Source organism: Lissotriton vulgaris, chromosome 3_2 (assembly GCF_964263255.1).
Source record: "Lissotriton vulgaris chromosome 3_2, aLisVul1.2, whole genome shotgun sequence".
NCBI lineage: Eukaryota > Metazoa > Chordata > Amphibia > Caudata > Salamandridae > Lissotriton > Lissotriton vulgaris.
The window spans coordinates 2583255-2602433 of NC_141690.1; the positions used below are offsets into that span (position 1 = coordinate 2583255).

The 19179-nt window shown below is 48.4% G+C and overlaps 1 protein-coding gene across 2 annotated transcripts in view; it reads right to left on the reverse strand.

Annotated features, from left to right (window-relative positions):
* NSUN7 (NOP2/Sun RNA methyltransferase family member 7) overlaps nt 1–19179 on the reverse strand; it is a 1179115-nt gene that overhangs the window by 1040074 nt on the left and 119862 nt on the right. For both annotated transcript variants that reach the window (XM_086963929.1, XM_086963930.1), the window contains exon 2: nt 4809–4907. The gene's annotated coding sequence lies outside the window, so the exon portion shown is untranslated. The remainder of the gene's footprint in view (nt 1–4808; nt 4908–19179) is intronic.

The following is a 19179-nucleotide window of genomic DNA, read 5'->3' on the forward strand; positions in this document are numbered from 1 at the left end:
GTTTTGAATTGCATTCTAATCAGCATATTTCTAAATATTTTTATAACAAATTAGATAAGAAGAAAATGCCTCCTAGTGCTGTGCATAATAATGTAGACTTCGAAATAATTCCTTCTGAACTGATGGATTTAAATACCTATGAGTCTATTCTTATTAAATGTGTCCATCCATTTCAGGCTATTATTCGTATAGAGCCTAACACAGAAAAATGTCCTCCTTTTCATTTACAGAGAGAACCCACCTACTGCTGCACCAAGCACAGCAATTGCTACAGCAGCATATTCAGCAAGCAATCCACACCCACAAATTAATCCTCATTTCGGTGAAATTAACATTCTATGCATTTATTGTGATGAAGTTTGGTCTTATGAGGAATAGTCGAACGACATGGATCAGGAGCATCACTATGCTCAACATTACTTTGTTGACATTATCTTCTAATTAGAATGAACTACTTCAGCCGAAAGCAGTGCTTAAATTGCACACTTTCTGCCTTTCTTGACTGGTATTATCAATTATTCTTCAATATCACATTCTGATTGAACATCAAGGCCCTGCATCAAGCCTTTTTGTTGTAACTACTTCCCCGGCTAAAGGCACTGGGTAATTTGCACACTTGCAGCCATTTTAATAAATGTATTATTATAACATCTCATAACTTAATAGGCCTAAAATAATTTTATCATGTATTTCTTATACCTCATTATCAATTTCAAAACTCATATGATCATACTCGATGTCATGTAATTCTTCCAGAAAATCAACATCTAACCTTTAATCTAGGAAATCACAGCTAATATCTCCAGCATTTATATCTTCCTCTTCATTCTCGCTACTTGTAAAAAGTATGTTCAGCTCTTCTATGACACTGTTACTAATTTCGAAAATGTGTTCAAATTGTGTTATTGACTTTCCATACTGAATTTCTTCTGTTGTAGTTCCTTGTACATAAACACTTCTTTTTATCTTTACTATAATATCAGCTCATGTGGTGATTCAAAAAAATTATATTAAATATTTATTTTTCAAATAATACAATATTTTGTACATGAGTATATTCTATTTTAAAAACATTGTAAAATTAAATACAATAAATAGTGTCACTCTACATTGAGTCAAGTGCTTTATTTATCCTACCGACTGTGTTGCAAACTTACAACAGAGACAACAGCAGTGCCCCCATTAGGTTGTCAATTAGGGTGGAAGGAGGCAAACAAAAAACAACTCTGCCACAGACGCTACGCTGTGGAACTCATTCTGAAGGGACGTAGAAATATACTGTAAATAAAACGGAATATAAGTATAGAAAAAGAAAAAAACATACATGCATGACAAAGTCACTGGACTAATACTCTGTTCCCCAACACAAAAAATAATTTTGCAAAAACTATATGTACAAATGTTTAAGGAGCTGCAAATGAACCCATTCCCCGGGATTCAAGAAATATCATTAGAAACCGTGTGGGGAACACCAATGCCCGCACTGTCCCAGCCGTCTCCCCGCATCCTTTGAGAGCCGCCATTGCTTTCTCAGAGAGAGCAGTTTATATGCTGCTCTCTAACAAAAAGCAATCGAATTCCTACTTGAAAGACACAGCAGCTTAACTTGCTCTCCCTTTCAAATAGAAAACCGGTTTGCTGTGCTAAAGTGGAAGCTGCGACTCTCCCGCCCTACCATACCAAACAGCAGTGTCCCGGGGGTACACACACACATATATATATAAATATATATATTACCTACTGGCGGTTGCCAGTAGGTAGTTATAGTTAGGATTATTTTGAATAGGGAAATCGCAACATTCTATTGGGAATAACTTTGGCGCCGGTTGAGGAATCTGCCTGAAAATTTCCTGAAAGTTTGGGGGGGATTCGTCAAGAGGGGGCCGAGATAAAAGGGGGGTCCCAAAACATGTTTTCCCCATGTTAATTTCCATAGGGCGGTCAACCTCACTTTTAGCCCGAACGGCTGAATGGATTTCCACCAAACTTGGCAAAATTGTAGGGACTGGTAGCACGATGTGCCTTTGCTATGTCTCAAGATATGTGCTCCAGTGGATTTTGAGTAATTTAGGTAAAAAAAAATATATATATCTATGAGCGCGCCCCGGTACGCGCACCGGGGCGCTAACCAGGGCGCTACGCGAGTTCGCGCGCGGAAACCTGATTGGCTCTCAGGTGTATGTCAACATTCCAAACAGTCCGGAGCGGCCGCCATCTTGTGGAGGTGGCAAAAACAAAGGGAGAAATGACCAAAAGGGGGCAGAGTAGACCCCCCCTGACCCCCTAGGTTTGATGTGGGGGCCATAAAAGGGCTCCGCGGGGCAAAAAAAAAAAAAATTATTTTCAGATTTGCACGGGGGAGCGCCCGGTACGCGCACCGGGGAGCGTACCGGGGAGCGTACCATGGGCAAAAAAGAATGACAGAGTTTTTAAAAAATGTAGCCTTTTTTTATAAATTGGAGGTTCTTTTTGTTGTTTTATATTTTTTTAATGTTTTTTTGAACATTTTGTACTTTTTTTGGCTTTTATGAACAATTTTATATTTTTTTTGTTATTTTTATGGGGAGAAACAAAAAACAAGGAATTGTAAACAGCTCAACTGGAGCAAAAAAAAATCAGGAAAAAATTATTGGTTTTTGGGGCAATTGTGGTTGTCACCAGCACGGTTGATGAGCTTTATGCTTTGCTCACCATAGGTGATGGTCTTACCACAAAATATACAAGTGATCTTGTATTGCCCAAACTGGGGTTGTATGTTTGGGACCATCTCCCTTGTCTCTGGTCCCGGCGGAGTGGGTTGCTTTCTTTTGGAGGTGCTGGGTGAAGATTGGGGAGGGTTTGTGGCCAGTTCTCGGACCTCTGCCGCAGCATAGTTGTTGGGATGCCTGCGCTGCATGTGGCGAATCATGGTGTTATTGCCAAATGAGTATTTCTTGTTAGGGTTCCCCCTTGAAAGTTCAATTTTACAGATTAGGCAAGTCACCTTTGGCGCATTCACCTTTTTGAGGCCACTTGGGATGGAAAAAACCTCCCATACAATGTGCTGCTTTGGCCTATATGGGGTATTGTCTTCTGGCAGGAATGTCCTCCTCCCCTCCTCCTCCTCCTCCTCTTCTTCATCTCCACCACTGTGGTGCTGTGGTGGTCCTCTTGGTGGTGGTGGTGGTGGTGGTGGTGGCTGAGATGCTCCTGCTGCTACTGAAGCCATTTTTCAGTCCAAAAAAGTACAGAGAGGTCTTTCAACAGGTCTTCTTCACTCAAAGTACAAAGTGAGAATGAGGAAAAAAGGTGGGGGCTTTCATCATTAGGAAAAAAAAACTGTCCTGATCCAATAAAAAGTGTTAATTTCAGGTCACATGACCAGGGCTTTCATCATTTGGAAACCAAAACTGTCCTGCACCAATAAAAAGTGTTATTTTTAGGTCACATCACCCGACGTGCTTACGCTACACGCCCCCGGGCGCGCCCAGGGGCGCGTCTCGTAAGCGAGTCAGATGCTTATGTTGCGCAATCGTATGCGCTCGAGTGCTTCCGGGTGCATTTACGCCGTGCGTATCACGCGGACGCGGCTACGCGATACGTCACGATGATGTTTTCGTTCGCGGCAAAAGCGCTAACGGGACGCTCACCAGTACGCGCCCTGGGGTGCACCGCAAGACTGCGCTTTCCGGTGCGCTCACCGGGAGCGCTCCAGGGCAAAAAAAAAATATTTAAAAAAAACATGAACAATATACATAAAAAACAATAGTATTACATGAATATACATTATAGGATTAATTATGAAAAATATTACACTTCATAGCTATAGAAATTTGCTATTAAAAAACCTTTGAAATTCACTGAAAAAACCAAAGGTTTCACACCAGTTATAGTAAGGAATTAGCATTTAAAAAACCTATGAAATTCACTGAAAAAACCATAGGTTTCACACCAGTAATAGTTAGGAATTAGCATTTAAAAAACCTATTAAATTCCCTGAAAAAAACATAGGTTTCACACCAGTCATGAGTGATGTCACTGAGCATGTCATGAGTGATGTAATATGTGACGTCATCAGCAGTGCATTGCAGTCGCGCAAGTTATAGTGAGTCCAACTAACTATAACGTGGGAATTTCAATGGTTTTAGGTCAGTAACATTCCAGCTATAACTGGTGTGAAACCTATGATTTGTTCAGTGAATATATATATATATATATATATATTATACTGTATCAACTTATGATGACTACCAAAATGAATTAGAGAAATAGGGGTCAGTCTGACTCAACGTGAAGAATGTCAAAAGAATGTTTTAATAAGCATATTCCTGCTAATGAATACGCTCGACATCAGCTGGTTAACATATAAAATCACAAGGACCAACGGAAAATGTAATTTAGCTGTATATAAAATCTACAGATCCACCAATGCCTCATTATGGGTGGAGTGGCATTCATGTATTTAAATGAGAAAGTGAAAAGGGGCAATGTGTACTACGTAATCAAGACCGTGATGGTTAAAGCGCATAGGAGGAGAGAGATGGATTGATTTAATAAACATATGCTTGAAATCCCAGAGTGCGGCAAACTTTCTTTGATGATTAATGGTTTAGCAAGGCTGGCTCTACCTTGCCGCAAGCATTAACATTTTTCTGGTGTATTTTATTCAAAACAATACCTTTTCTACTTGCAATGACAATAAAATATGAATGTTGCCATAGTCCAAAACTGTTCTGAAGTAGGTTAACATAAAACCACAAACCCTGGGAGGTAATCATCAATTCAATAATGTATCATCTGAAAGGATATTTAAAAGGTACATGACATACCTTATGTTGGTAGATCATTCACATTACCTCCTAAGGATTCTTCTTTGTCTTCTTCATTACATCATGATGTGAACCACCTCCAAGACAGTTTTATCTCTCCTGGGTGCAAAGAGGGGACTTAGTAAGTGAAGCACATTAAAACAAAATAAACATAAAAAACACCCATTGGCACAGCCAATACCTCTCATTACTGAGAGATGATCTATTGTCTTTGTGAATGCTTACTTGAGTAGGCATTAACTGATGCAAAAAAATCCACCAATGTCACAACAGTAGTATTTTTTGTTTTGATTAATTTTTTTTCAAGTAGTGTTTAAAAAACACTAGTTAGCAACTATCCACCATTGGTCATAGAGAATAGTAATAGTAATAGACATGGCTTGGCAGTTCGGGTTGGACTGTTCCCATGAGACACAGATTCAATACTGATTTGCATATAGCCATATCTGAACTGGGGTGGCTTGGTGAGCAAAATAACAATGGATTAAACCCAGATCTGTGACTGGGGGTGGATGTTTTCCAATTGTGCAATATTCTGTACATTATCTTGTGTGTTTTGCTGTTCACTCTGTGTGGGAAGGGTATGCCCAGACGTGGGTCCTGTGCTCACTAAGTAACTGGACTCAAGCTATCCTGGCTGAAGACGGCTGATAGCCAGAAACCAGTCCTAGGATGCTTGATTCCGGTCAAGGGAAGGCATGGCTTGGCAGTTCGGGCTGGACTGTTCCCATGAGGCACAGGTTCAAGACTGATTTGCATACGGCCATGTCAGAACTGGGGTGGCTTGGTGAGCGAAATAACGATGGATTAAACCCAGATCTGTGACTGGGGGTGAATGTTTTGCCATTGTGCAACATTCCGTCAATCATCATGTGTGTTTTGCTGTTAACCTTATGTGGGAAGGGTATGCCCAGACATGGGTCCTGTGCTCACTAAGCCACTGGAGTCAAGCTATCCTAGCTGAAGACGGCTTATAGCCAGAAACCAGTCCTGGGATGCTTGATTCCGGTCCAGGGAAGACATGGCTTGGCAGTCCGGGCTGGACTGTTCCCATGGGGCACAGGTTCAAGACTGATTTGCATATGGCCATGTCTGAACTGGGGTGGCTTGGTGAGCAAAATAACGATGGATTAAACCCAGATCTGTGACTGGGGGTGAATGTTAAGCCATTGTGCAACATTCCATACATAATCTTGTGTGTTTTGCTTATCACCCTACGTGGGAAGGGTATGCCCAGACGTGGGTCCAGTGCTCACTAAGCCACTGGAGTCAAGCTATCCTGGCTGAAGATGGCTGATGGCCAGAAACCGGTCCTAGGATGCTTGATTCCGGTCCAGTGAAGACATGGCTTGGCAGTTCAGGCTGGACTGTTCCCATGAGGCACAGGTTCAAGAATGTTTTGCATATGGCCATGTCTGAACTTGGGTGGCTTGGTGAGCGCAATAACGATGGATCAAACACAGATCTGTGATTGGGGTGAATGATTTGCAATTGTGCAACATTCCGTCCATTATCTTGTGTGTTTTTCTGTTCACCCTATGTGGGAAGGGTATGCCCAGACAAAGGTCCCTTGCTCACTAAGCCACTGGAGTCAAGCTATCCTGGCTGAAAACGGCTGATAGCCAGAAACCAGTCCTAGGATGCTTGGTTCCGGTCCAGTGAAGACATGGCTTGGCAGTTCAGGCTGGATTGTTCCCATGAGGCACAGGTTCAAGACGATTTTCATATGGCCATGTCTGAACTGGGGTGGCTTGGTGAGCACAATAACGATGGATCAAACCCAGATCTGTGACTGGGGGTGAATGTTTTGCAATTGTGCAACGTTCCGTCCATCATCGTGTGTGTTTTGCTTTTCACCCTATGTGGGAAGGGTATGCCCAGACTTGGGTCCCATGCTCACTAAGCCAATGGAGTCAAGCTATCCTGGCTCTAGACGGTTGATAGCCAGAAACCGGTCCTAGGATGCATGATTACGGTCCAGTGAAGACATGGCTTGGCAGTTCAGGCTGGACTGTTCCCATGAGGCACAGGTTCAAGACTGATTTTCATATGGCCATGTCTAAACTGGGGTGGCTTGGTGAGCAAAATAATGATGGATTAAACCCAGATCTGTGACTGGGGGTGAATGTTTTGCCATTGTGCAACATTCCGTCCATCATCTTGTGTGTTTTGCTGTTCACCCTATGTGGCAAGGGTATGCCCATACGTGGGTCCCGTGGTCACTAAGCCACTGGAGTCAAGCTACACTGGCTGAAGAAGGCTGATAGCCAGAAACAGGTCCTAGGATGCTTAATTTCGGTCCAGGGAAGACATGGCTTGGCAGTTCAGGCTGGACTGTTCCCATGAGGCACAGGTTCAAGACTGATTTGCATATGGCATTGTCTGAACTGAGGTGGCTTGGTGAGCACAATAACGATGGATTAAACCCAGATCTGTGACTGGGGGTGAATGTTTTGCAATGGTGCAACATTCCGTCCATCATCTTGTGTGTTTTGCTGTTCACTCTATGTGGGAAGGGTATGCCCAGATGTGGGTCCCATGCTCACTAAGTCACTGGAGTCAAGCTATCCTGGCTAAAGACGGCTGATAGCCAGAAACCGGTCTAGGATGCTTGATTTCGGTCCAGGGAAGACATGGCTTGGCAGTTCGGGCTGGACTGTTCCCATGAGGCACAGGTTCAAGACTGATTTGCATATGGCCATGTCTGAACTGGGGTAGCTTGGTGAGCAAAATAACAATGGATTAAACCCAGATGTGTGACTGAGGGTGAATGTTTTGCCATTGTGCAACATTCCGTCCATCATCTTGTGTGTGTTGCTGTTCACCCTATGTGGTAAGGGTATGCCCAGACGTGGGTCCCGTGCTCACTAAGCCACTGGAGTCAAGCTATCCTGGCTGAAGATGGTTGATAGCCAGAAACAGGTCCTAGGATGCTTAATTCCAATCCAGGGAAGACATGACTTGGCAGTTCCTGCTGGACTGTTCCCATAAGGCACAGGTTCAAGGCTGATTTGCATATGGCATTGTCTGAACTGAGGTGGCTTGGTGAGCAAAATACCAATGGATTAAACCCAGATCTGTGACTGGGGGTGAATGTTTTGCAATTGTGCAACATTCCGTCCATCATCTTGTGTGTTTTACTGTTCACCCTATGTGGGAAGGGTATGCCCAGACATGGGTCCCGTGCTCACTAAGCCACTGGAGTCAAGCTATCCTGGCTGAAGACAGCTGATAGCCAGAAACCGGTTCTGGGATGCTTGATTCCGGTCCAGGGAAGACATGGCTTGGCAGTTCGGGCTGGACTGTTCCCATGAGGCACAGGTTCAAGACTGATTTGCATATGGCCTTGTCTGAACTGGGGTGGCTTGGTGAGAAAAATTCTGATGGATTAAAACCAGATCTGTGACTGGGGATGAATGTTTTGCCATTGTGCAACATTCCGTACATCATCTTGTGTGTTTTGCTGTTCACCCTAAGTGGGAAGGGTATGCCCAGACGAGGGTTCGGTGCTCACTAAGCCCCTGGAGTCAAGCTATCCTGGCTGAAGATGGCTGATAGCCAGAAACCGGTTCTAGGATGCTTGATTCCGGTCCAGGGAAGACATGGCTTGGCAGTTCGGGCTGGACTGTTCCAATGAGGCACAGGTTCAAGACTGATTTGTATATGGCCATGTCTGAACTGGGGTGGCTTGGTGAGCAAAATAACGATGGATTAAACCAAGATCTGCGACTGGGGGTGAATGTTTCGCCATTGTGCAACATTCCGTACATCATCTTGTGTGTTTTGCTGTTCACCCCATGTGGGAAGGGTATGCCCAGACGTGGGTCCTGTGCTCACTAAGCCACTGGAGTCAAGCTATCCTGGCTGAAGACGGCGGATAGCCAGAAACCGGTCCTAGGATGCTTGATATCGGTCAGGGAAAGACATGGCTTGGCAGTTCGGGCTGGACTGTTCCCATGAGGCACAGGTTCAAGACTGATTTGCATATGGCCATGTCTGAACTGGGGTGGCTTGGTGAGCAAAATAACGATGGATTAAACCCAGATCTGTAACTGGGGGTGAATGTTTTGCATTTGTGCAAACATTCTGTCCATCATCTTGTGTTGTTTACTGTTCACCCTATGTGGGAAGGGTATGCCCAGAGGTGGGTCCCTTGCTCACTAAGCCACTGGAGTCAAGCTATCCTGGTTGAAGACAGCTGATAGCCAGAAACAGGTCCCAAGATGCTTGATTCCGGTCCAGGGAAAACATGGCTTGGCAGTTCGGGCTGGGCTGTTCCCATGAGGCACGGGTTTAAGACTGATTTGCATATGGCCATGTCTGAACTGGGGTGGCTTGGTGAGCTAAATAACGATGCATTAAACCCGGATCTGTGACTGGGGGTGAATGTTTTGCCATTGTGCAACATTCCGTACATAATCTTGTGTGTTTTGCTGTTCACCCCATGTGGGAAGTGTATGCCCAGACGTGGGTCCTGTGCTCACTAAGCCACTGGAGTCAAGCTATCCAGGCTGAAGACGGCTGATAGCCAGAAACCGGTCCTAGGATGCTTGATTCCGGTCAAGGGAAGACATGGCTTGGCAGTTCTGGCTGGACTGTTCCCATGAGGCACAGGTTCAAGACTGATTTGCATATGGCCATGTCTGAACTGGGGTGGCTTGGTGAGCAAAATAACGATGGATTAAACCCAGATCTGTAACTGGGGGTGAATGTTTTGCATTTGTGCAACATTCTGTCCATCATCTTTTTTTTTTTAAACTCTTTATTCGTGACTGTAACAATATGTCATACATTATATTCCTTCATAATATCATATATCAGTCTTTTCCATTTTCTTTACTATTAACTTTTGGTAGCATATCTTTCCAAATCATGTGTCTTCTGTCTTACAATTCTCCGAATGATTCCCAGTTTCAGTCTTTAAACATCATATTTATGACTTACATAATTTGCTAAACCCCCAACTGCCCCTCCCGCCCCGCCCACCCTCCCTTCGTCTCCTGGTCGTTCTCCTTCATACACTCTACATGTCGGGTCTATGTGCTTCTGTCTATCTAGAAATTGGTATAGTTCATAGGCCTGGCCAATCCTTCGTGACTTTTAATCGCGCTCGTGTACCTTGACCGTCCCCTGTTATGTGTATCAATCAATCAATCAAAGACATTTATAGAGCGCACTACTTACCCGGAGGGTCTCAAGGCGCTGGGGGGGGGGGGGGAGGGGGTGCTGCTATTGCTCGAACAGCCAGGTCTTGAGCTTCTTCCTGAAGGAGAGGTGGTCTTGGGTCAGGCGCAGGTCGGTCGGGAGGGAGTTCCAGGTCTTGGCGGCCAGGTAGGAGAAGGACCTTCCTCCTGTTGTCGTTCTTCGGATGCGGGGGACGGCGGCGAGGGCGTGACTGGCTGATCGGAGATGGCGTTTGGGAGCGTAGAAGTTGATGCGGTTGTTGAGGTAGCTCGGGCCTTGATCGTGTAGGGCTTTGTGTGCGTGGGTGAGGAGACGGAAGGTGATTCTTTTGTTGACGGGGAGCCAATGCAGGTCTCTCAGATGTTTGGAGATGTGGCTGTGTCGTGGGATGTCGAGGATGAGTCTGGCTGAGGCGTTCTAGATCCGCTGGAGTCTCTTCTGGAGCTTGGCGGTGGTTCCGGCGTAGAGGGCGTTGCCATAGTCCAGTCGGCTGGTGACGAGGGCCTGGGTGACCGTCTTCCTGGTCTCGGTGGGGATCCACCAGAAGATCTTCCGTAACATGCGCAGGATGTTGAAGCACGACGAGGAGACGGCGTTGACTTGTCTGGTCATGGAGAGGGAGGAGTCCAGGATGACGCCCAGGTTCCGTGCGTGGTCCGTCGGTTTGGGTGCGGTGCCCAGGGCGGGGAGCCACCAGGAGTCGTCCCAGGCGGAGGGGAAGGAGCCCAGGATGAGGACCTCCGTCTTGTCTGAGTTCAGTTTCAGGCGGCTGGTCGTCATCCACTCGGCTACGTGTTTCATCCCTTCGTGAAGGTCGGCTCTGGCGGCGGCGGGGTCGTTGGTCAGGGAGAGGATCAGCTGGGTGTCGTCGGCGTAGGAGATGATGTATGTGGTCATTCCGCCGGGTCTTGCGAAATGGTCAGGTCCATCTCTTCCATTTTGATCAGCATTAAGTCCCACTCCTGTGCTATAGGGTATTTGCGAAGACCTTTGTCCTCCTCTCCCCTCAGCGCCTCGGATTCAGCTTTGCCCCATTTTAGCAAGTCAGTTCGCCACATTTCTACCTGCGGGGACCTGGGCGATTTCCATCTCATGGTGAGTACCCTGAGCGCCAACAAGAGTGCCAGGTCCGTGAATTTCAGTTGTGCTTTACATGTTTTGGGTCGTTTCCTGTTCCCTATCAGACAGGGTAATGCCCCCTCAGGGATCCGGAGTGTTGTTATGGAGTGTAATGTGTGTTTGATCGTCCCCCAGTAATTGCGTGTCTTTGGGCATGTCCATAGCATGTGAAGGATGTGTGCCTCATCTTCTTGACATCTTGGGCAGCAGTGTGTAGTGGCAGGGAACATCCTGTGGAGTCTCTGGGGCGTGAGGTATGCTCTATGGAAAATCATGGCCTGTATGAACTTGAACTTAACATTCCTAGACACTCTCCTATGATGACCAAGAATGATTTTCCACTCCCCGTCTGTTAGGGGTTCCCCTGTGTCTGCAGTCCAGGTCTCCCTAAGTGTGGTAATTGGCGACGCCACATGTTCCCTAATACCGGCATATAGCCATCTCACCAGGTGCCCCCCCGTACCCATATAATGTAGGAGGTGCACTCATTTATGTTGGCCTGGTTTCGTGCGTTGCGGAGCCCAAGCGCACCGCACATAGTGCGTCACCGAGGCATGTAATAGGTATAAGCGCGGCGGTGCTCCCGTGGCTTGCACAAATGAGGCGTGATCCAGTATTGTGTCGTCACCGAACAGGTCTCCCACTCTGTCCACCCCGGCCTCCGTCCAGGGGCGCAGTCTGCGTTGTGTCAGGATCCCTTGCGGTGTCGGGAGTCCTAGGAGGGGGATGTTGTCTGCATAGGGCGTGGCCTCTGCCGTGTATGTCAGTGCTTTCCTCCAGCAGGTCAGAGCCATATGCAGGAGGGGGTGGCAGTCTCTGGGGATCCTAGCATTGGGTAAGAGGAGGGAGTGTAGTTCCCCTCGTGCTAATTTGTCCGTTGTGTAAGCGATCTCATGTAGATCTCTGCCCGCCACCCATCGTGTCAACCATTGGAGCTGGCTTGCATAGTAGTAACTCCGCAGGTCCAGTACGCCCAGGCCTCCCTGTCTGGTGTTCAATTGTAATTTTTTAAGGCTGATTCGTCTTCTTCCCGAGCCCCATACAAGGTTGATCAATAATGTATTTAGTGTGGTAAAAATTTGCTGTGGGAGTAGCACCAGTAGATTTACAAAATAATACAGTATTCGGGGGAGCAGGACCATCTTCGAGACCGCCACTCCTCCCATTACTGATAGGGGTAGGGATGTCCAAAAGTTTATACTACCTCGTAGGCCAGTGATTGCCTTACGGATGTTACCTTCAATTTGATCCTCCGGGTCCCGGTACACAATTATCCCGAGATATTTTTTTTTTTTGGTGTAAGACATTTATTTTGCAATAAAAAGGCAGAAGGTTTACACTGCGTCACGCCAACAACCCGGAGGCAGGCCGCTATATGGTACACATTGCTCAAGGCACATTAAGACAGTTAAAGATAGCATAACCTGGTCGGTCTCAATCTTCCCAGAAAAATATACAGTGCAGGAAATACTTTTGCGTGAGCAGTGCAACTCAGCACGGTAAGTGATCTTACTTTTTGCAGTGCCGTAGACCAGCAAATGTACTAGGAAGTAGCTGGGCCTTTCAGAGTAGGCAGCAGGAGGCGACCCGTTGCAGCTATCAATTGGTAGTGTACGTCTAACAGCGCTGTTTTCACCCAACCTCTCCCAACAAACAAAAAGAAAACGAGAACAGCAAACATCGGTCCAAGTTCATGGAATCGACCACACAGTATCGCATACATACACGGGGCTGCGAAGTTCTGCTCTGGATCATTGACAACTAAAGACGTGCAGTGGTGAGGATAGGGGGCGCGGCGGGCTCCAAGCTGTCTCCGTGAAGACGGAGGGGGGGGGGATGGGGGGAGAAGTAGGGGGGGGAAGGAGTATTTCAAAACAGGGCCATCTATCGGGTCGTGAGATCGCAATAGGGTCAGAGGGGGCCAGGGAATGCAGCATGCGCTAGATCAATAGGGCAGCAGGTTCAGAATGTATCCTAGGTCGGGGCAGGCCCGCTCCAGCTCAAGTCATCCGAGCATCAACCACATGAACTCGTTTCCAACACATTCAACCCATATCGTCCGAAACACCCACATCAGGCGATTCTCCAGAGGTGTCCGAGTCCGCACGCTCTCTAGTCCACTGTAGGAATGGTTCCCAGATATCATTAGGCCTGGAAGCGGTGGGCATCGTCTCCCAATAATGTGTCAGCTGTGCATGTCCATACGTCACATCCTTAATCCACCCTGTGAACGAGGGGAGAGCCCTCCTGCCCCAGTGTAGTGAAATTTGCCGTTTGGCATAAAGAAGGAGTAGTGCATGTAGCTTTCTGTCGCAGGGTTCAGTATCCTTGACATAGCCTAATAAGCCCAGAAGTGGTGACGGCGTATCATTTCTATCTGTGATTTGATTAATGGCCGCGAAGACTTCTGACCAGTATTCCCCCAGCCTGGGGCAGCTCCATGCCACATGTAGAAAGGACGCATCCTCTCCTCCACATTTCCAACAGGATGCATCCGTGCGGATGCCCATGCGGTGTAGCAGTATCGGCGTACGATAATATCGGTGTAGAAATTTGAAGTGGATGAGTCGGAGCCGATAATTTGGAGACAGTGCCGTGAGCTGTTTACAGCAGTACTCCCACGTTTCATCCGTTAAAGGGACTTCCAGGTCAGCAGCCCAAGCCAATTTGGCCGTGGCTACCGTTAGCGGGGCCTGCTCCTACATGCAGTTGTACAGTCTCGACACCAGTTTTTTGGGGGAGGGTCGTGAAAGCAGGTTTTGGAGGGCGTCCAGTGTCTGCGGCTCCTCCGGGAAGTGGGGCCCCATCTTTTTGCAGGATTCCCTGAGGGAATGGTATAGCAGCGTGTCTGCAAAAGATTCAGGCTGGGCGTCGTCCCTCGCGCACAACTCCTCAAAGGTGCCATCGGGATATATATCAGCAAAGGTGTGTAGTCTCTTCCCTCGGAGCGTGAGGATATCACCTCTGGCGCTCAAGCAGGGCAGCATCGGGTTACCCCGCAGGGGGATGGCTGGAGCGTAAAGCAAGGAGAGTCCCGCTCTTCTTTGTAGCTCGTGCCAGGCCCAGCGAACCATCTCCACGGTGTCAACTTCCTTTGAAGGACATGAGACCTTTCCGTATAGTGCCACTCGCAGCGGCAACGGGGCAACCACGGCCAGTTCCACTGCCGCATGCGGCTGGTAAGGAGCAGGGAAGGCCCAGAAGTGCAGAAATTGCGCTTGCGCGCAAAGGGAGTAGAGCTTCAAGTCGGGAGCTCCAAGGCCCCCCTGCCGGAGCGGGAGCGTGAGCAGGTCCCAGGAGACCCTCGCCTGTCCTCCGGCCCACACCAATTTCAACAGCAACGAGCGGACACGCGCGTGAAAATGCGCCGTCATGGGCAGCGGAATATTCACAAACAAGTACAGAAATTTGGGGAGTACTACCATTTTCGCTAAGGCTATCCTTGCAACCAGGGACAAAGGCAGCTTGTTCCAAACCTCGATTTTACCCTCCAGCCAGTCCACCGCCCTGCCGAAGTTGAGTGACCACAGTTCTTGTACATCACGACTGACCCATATTCCCAGATATTTAACAGCGTCCGTCTCCCACCGCAGGGGGTAGTCTGGCGCTGGTCGACTGGTCTCAGCGGTCAAAGGGAAGGCAACAGATTTAGACCAATTTATGGACACTCCTGCTAGGCCTTCAAACCTCACAAATTCTCGGAGCAGCGGACTCAAGTTATCTTTGGGGTTGATGATGTATAAGGTGACATCGTCAGCGTACAGCGAGATCAGCAAGCTTCGGGAGCTGAATCCAATGCCTCTCGCAGTGTGGTGTTGCCGTATCCGAGCCGCGAGCGGCTCCATTTCCATTGCTATGGCAAAAAGGAGAGGGGACAGTGGACACCCCTGTCTGGTCCCTCTAGAGATAGCAAAGGGTTTGGATACAAGGCCATTCACACTCACCCTAGCTCTAGGGTCAGTGTACAGCAGTTTAATCAGGGTCATGAAGTTGCGACTGAACCCCATCCGTTCCAAAACCCTAAACAAATAAGGCCACTCCAACGAGTCAAAAGCTTTGGTGGCGTCCAGGAACACCACCGCAGCCTGCACAGATGGATGTAAGTAATGGAGGACGGAAAAAATAGTTCTGAGGTTGTGTGATGTGGCACGGCCAGGGATAAACCCAGACTGGTCAGGAAGTGCGATGATCGGCAACATTGGCTGTAGTTTGTCCGCTATTATCTTTGCGTAAATTTTAGCCTCTACATTTATCAGGGAGAGGGATCTATAGGAGTCAAGGAGTAGCTCATCTTTGTCAGGTTTTAAGAGTGTAATTATTAAGGCTTCACGCATGGAATCTGGCAGGGAATTCAATTCAAGGGCTTCAACGAATACAGAATGTAATTTCGGCGCCAGCTCATCAACATAGGTTTTATAGAAGGACGTTGTCAAACCGTCAGGGCCAGGGGCTTTATTGGCCGGCATGCTTTTAATCACCTGAGCGATATCTTGGACTGTTACAGATAGGTCCATGTACTGTCTGTGGTTGTTATTAAACCAGACTAGGGCGATAGAATCAAGAAAGTTTTCCAAAGAGGGTGGGATCAAGGGTTGTCTGGAGGTGTAGAGTGACGCATAGAAGTCAGTGAAGGCGCATAACACAGCCTCCTGGCCAACTGCCAGGGCCCCCTCCTTGTCATGGACGGTGTGGATGTAGTGTGACTGTGTACGAGGAGCTATCAATCTGGCGAGGGTCCTGCTCGGTCTGTCTCCCTCCCCATATCTGCGTGCTTCGGCCTGCCTCCCCAGAAATCGCACTTCACGCTCCGCTTCCTCATTAAAGGCAAGCAGCTTGGTTTTTAGGGCTCCAGCAATCTCTAATGTCGGGTCCATGCTAAAGGCCGTATCCAGCTCTCTCAACTCTCCCTCCAATTTGGTCAGGGTGTCGCGAATGGCACGCAGCACTCCCGCCTTTCGCGCTATGCACTGGCCTCTGATCACAGCCTTAAAGGCGTCCCATTCGATGGCTTCCGATGAGACTGACCCAGCATTTTCGGCAAAGTATTTAATGATGTCCGCCCTTATTTCCTCTACAAATACAGGGTCCGTGAGCGCGTGTGGGGGAAGGCGCCATGTGAATGCTCTGTGTATAGTGTCTGGGAGGCGCATCGCTAGCATACAAGGGGCGTGGTCTGACAGTGATCTAGCTTGAATATCAACTCCCGTCACCCACGTGGCAACCTCAGGCGACACCAGCCAGAAGTCCAACCTGGACCAAGCGGCTTTGTGGCACGTGTAACAAGTCCCCATTTTAACACCTGGATGTCGAACTCTCCACACATCCGAAAGCATTCCCTCACCCATTACATCTAGGACTGCTTGACGCGCTTTAGCATGCGTTGGTCTGCTCACACCCCTGCGATCCATGTCATCATCCAGCACAACATTAAAATCCCCATCTATCACGACCAATTGGCAGTCCAGCAATGCAATTTCCGCCCAAACACCTCTGAAGAAGTCAGGATCGTCCACATTTGGACCGTAAATGGCGGCCAGCACGATAGGTCGCCCTTGCAGAGAACCATGTAACAAAACATATCTCCCATCCACATCTTGTACGTGAGCGTGTTCCCTCCAATCCAGCCCTCTGCGCATGAGTATAGCCACCCCTCTCGCATAATTAGAATAAATGGCAGAATACACATGCGACCATCTGGAGTTCTTCAACCTAGGTGAAGGGGTCGTGTTAAGATGAGTCTCTTGCAAAAAGCAAATGTCTACATTATGTCTGGCCAGTATGCCATGCATCAAGCGGGCTTTCCTGTAATCCCCAAGGCCTCTAATGTTCCAGGTCCATAGCTTAATCCCCCCCATATCTGAAGTGATGTAAATGCAGTTCCATCCCCAGTCGTTTCCACCCCCCAGAGCCAAAAAGTCCCGCACATTTCGTAACCACCGATCCTTTGCGCAAATAGGAAGTCAAAGTGAAAATTACATTGCACCGTATCAGAACCAAACTCAGCAACTTTACAAACCCCCCCCTCCTCCCTCCACCCTCAGCAACCCCCCAATCAGGTCGTGACATATCCCATAGAAAGGCACGCAAGGCGTGAAGTAAACCCAACATCAAAAACAGCGGGAGACACCCCATGGGGCGTGGTGTACCCAGCTTACACCCCCGTTTGGACAGGGTGGCTACATTCAAGTATAAATCTCCGTGGTCCCAGCGGTGCCCCCATCCCAGGGCCGACTAGACCCATCATTGGCAATAGTCACATAGGCAAAAGGATACCAGTAGTCACAGCTGGGCACCCGGGGATGTACCAGTTTCTTACCACACACGTGCTCAGTTCAGGTGCAACAGCAGTGGGCACAAGTAGGTCTCAAACATCCATGTAAGGCGTGAAGGAGGCAGAGCTATAGTAACCCAGAGCTCACAGTAGTAGCATTGTTAATCAGTATCACTAAGTTGTTCCGAAGTGTCCTCCAGTCTGGGCAACTTCCTTCTGGCTCCAGCACTGCTGATATGTTTGGCGAATTTGAGTGCAGATTTCGCATCAGTGAAGAAGTGTGAAGTGTTGTCATGTATCACCTTCAGTTTTGCAGGGTATAACAGAGAATATGGCACACCAGCTTGCAGCAGCACTTTTTTAGCTGGCAAAAATTCCTTACGGGCCGTTTGCACCAGGGGGGTAAAGTCCGGATAAAAGGAAATGTTGTTTCCCTGATGCGTAATTTTACCCTTCTCCCTCGCCAGTCTCAATATGAGGTCTCTGTCCTGGTAGTTCAGTAATTTAGCAAGGATCGGACGAGGTGTAGTTCCAGGCGGAGGTTTTTTCCCAAGCGACCTGTGTGCTCTCTCGACCGTGAAGACTGGGGATAGGTTTGGGTCGAATAGTTCGTGTAATAGGTCTGTCACAAACGCCTCCATCTTGCCAGTGTTCGTTGTCTCCGGAATTCCCGTAATGCGGATATTAGATCTCCGGGAACGCGCTTCCAAATCATCAGACTTAGCACGCAAAATGTCTATTTCCCGCTCCAGGGACGTGATATGTTGCTTGGCCTGCTGTTGGAATTCGCAGCATTCAGTTTGCCTGTTTTCTAGGCAATCCAGCCTGGTGTCATGGGCATCAACCTTAGTTTTCACAGATTCTAGCTGTGAGGACATGGCGTCAAGTTTAGTGTCAATGCTTTTTAAGCTGGACCTCACCTCCATAATGAGCGCCCCAAAGTCTATGTCCGGCGTTGTCCCTTGCGACGACGATTCGCCGCCGTCCGTCTCTGGTGCTGGGTGTTTCGGCGGACGCTTGTTGTCAAAGCTTATTTTGGGCTGTCTAGCCTCATTTTTCCCCATCTTCGAGGTAAGGACGTGTCCACGAGGTTCGTGGTGGAGCAGCGCTCTCCTGCAGGTCTGATGTGCACTGGCCGGTGTGGTGCCTAATCAGTGCGGGCAAATCCGGGGGGTGATGATGCACCACCTTAGCTTCCTGGCCTCAGTAGCGGAGCCGCATGGAGTTCACGCTTTCAGCATCGGAGTGTTGCCAAGGTACAAAATGGCGGGCGTCCGAGTTTCAGTAGTGGAGCTACGCAGTGTCAAATAAGCCACCAGGGTCGGAGTGCAGGAGTCAAATATTAGGGGTCCGGTCCCTCGGGGCGTAAAGACACAAGTAGTTATCCGATCGCATTAACTGCTAGCAGCAGCTCCACCGCGGTGGAAAGGTGCGGCGGACGGGTAGTCGATAGTTCCCTGTCCCGTTGTAACTCCGTTTTTCCCCACTCTCAACACCCCTGGGAATTGCCCAGCTTCAGGCACAGCACCTCAGCCGGGTCTCGGCAGCTTCAACTAGCGTGCGTCAGCTCCAGACGTATTACCGGACCGGTTGCAGCGTCTCGGCGGGAATCACCGCCATGGAGGAAGCCCGGCCGCCCTCCGCGTCCCAAGGATCCACAGCCGCTCTGTCTGCCCCCCAGGCACAGCAGGGACTCACCGGAGGTAGCCAAAGCATCGGCGCCGTCACAGGTAAGGTTCCGCACCTCCGTCCGCCGGATCTACGGAGGCCTTTCAAGCCGCGGTCTGTAGTGCTCCG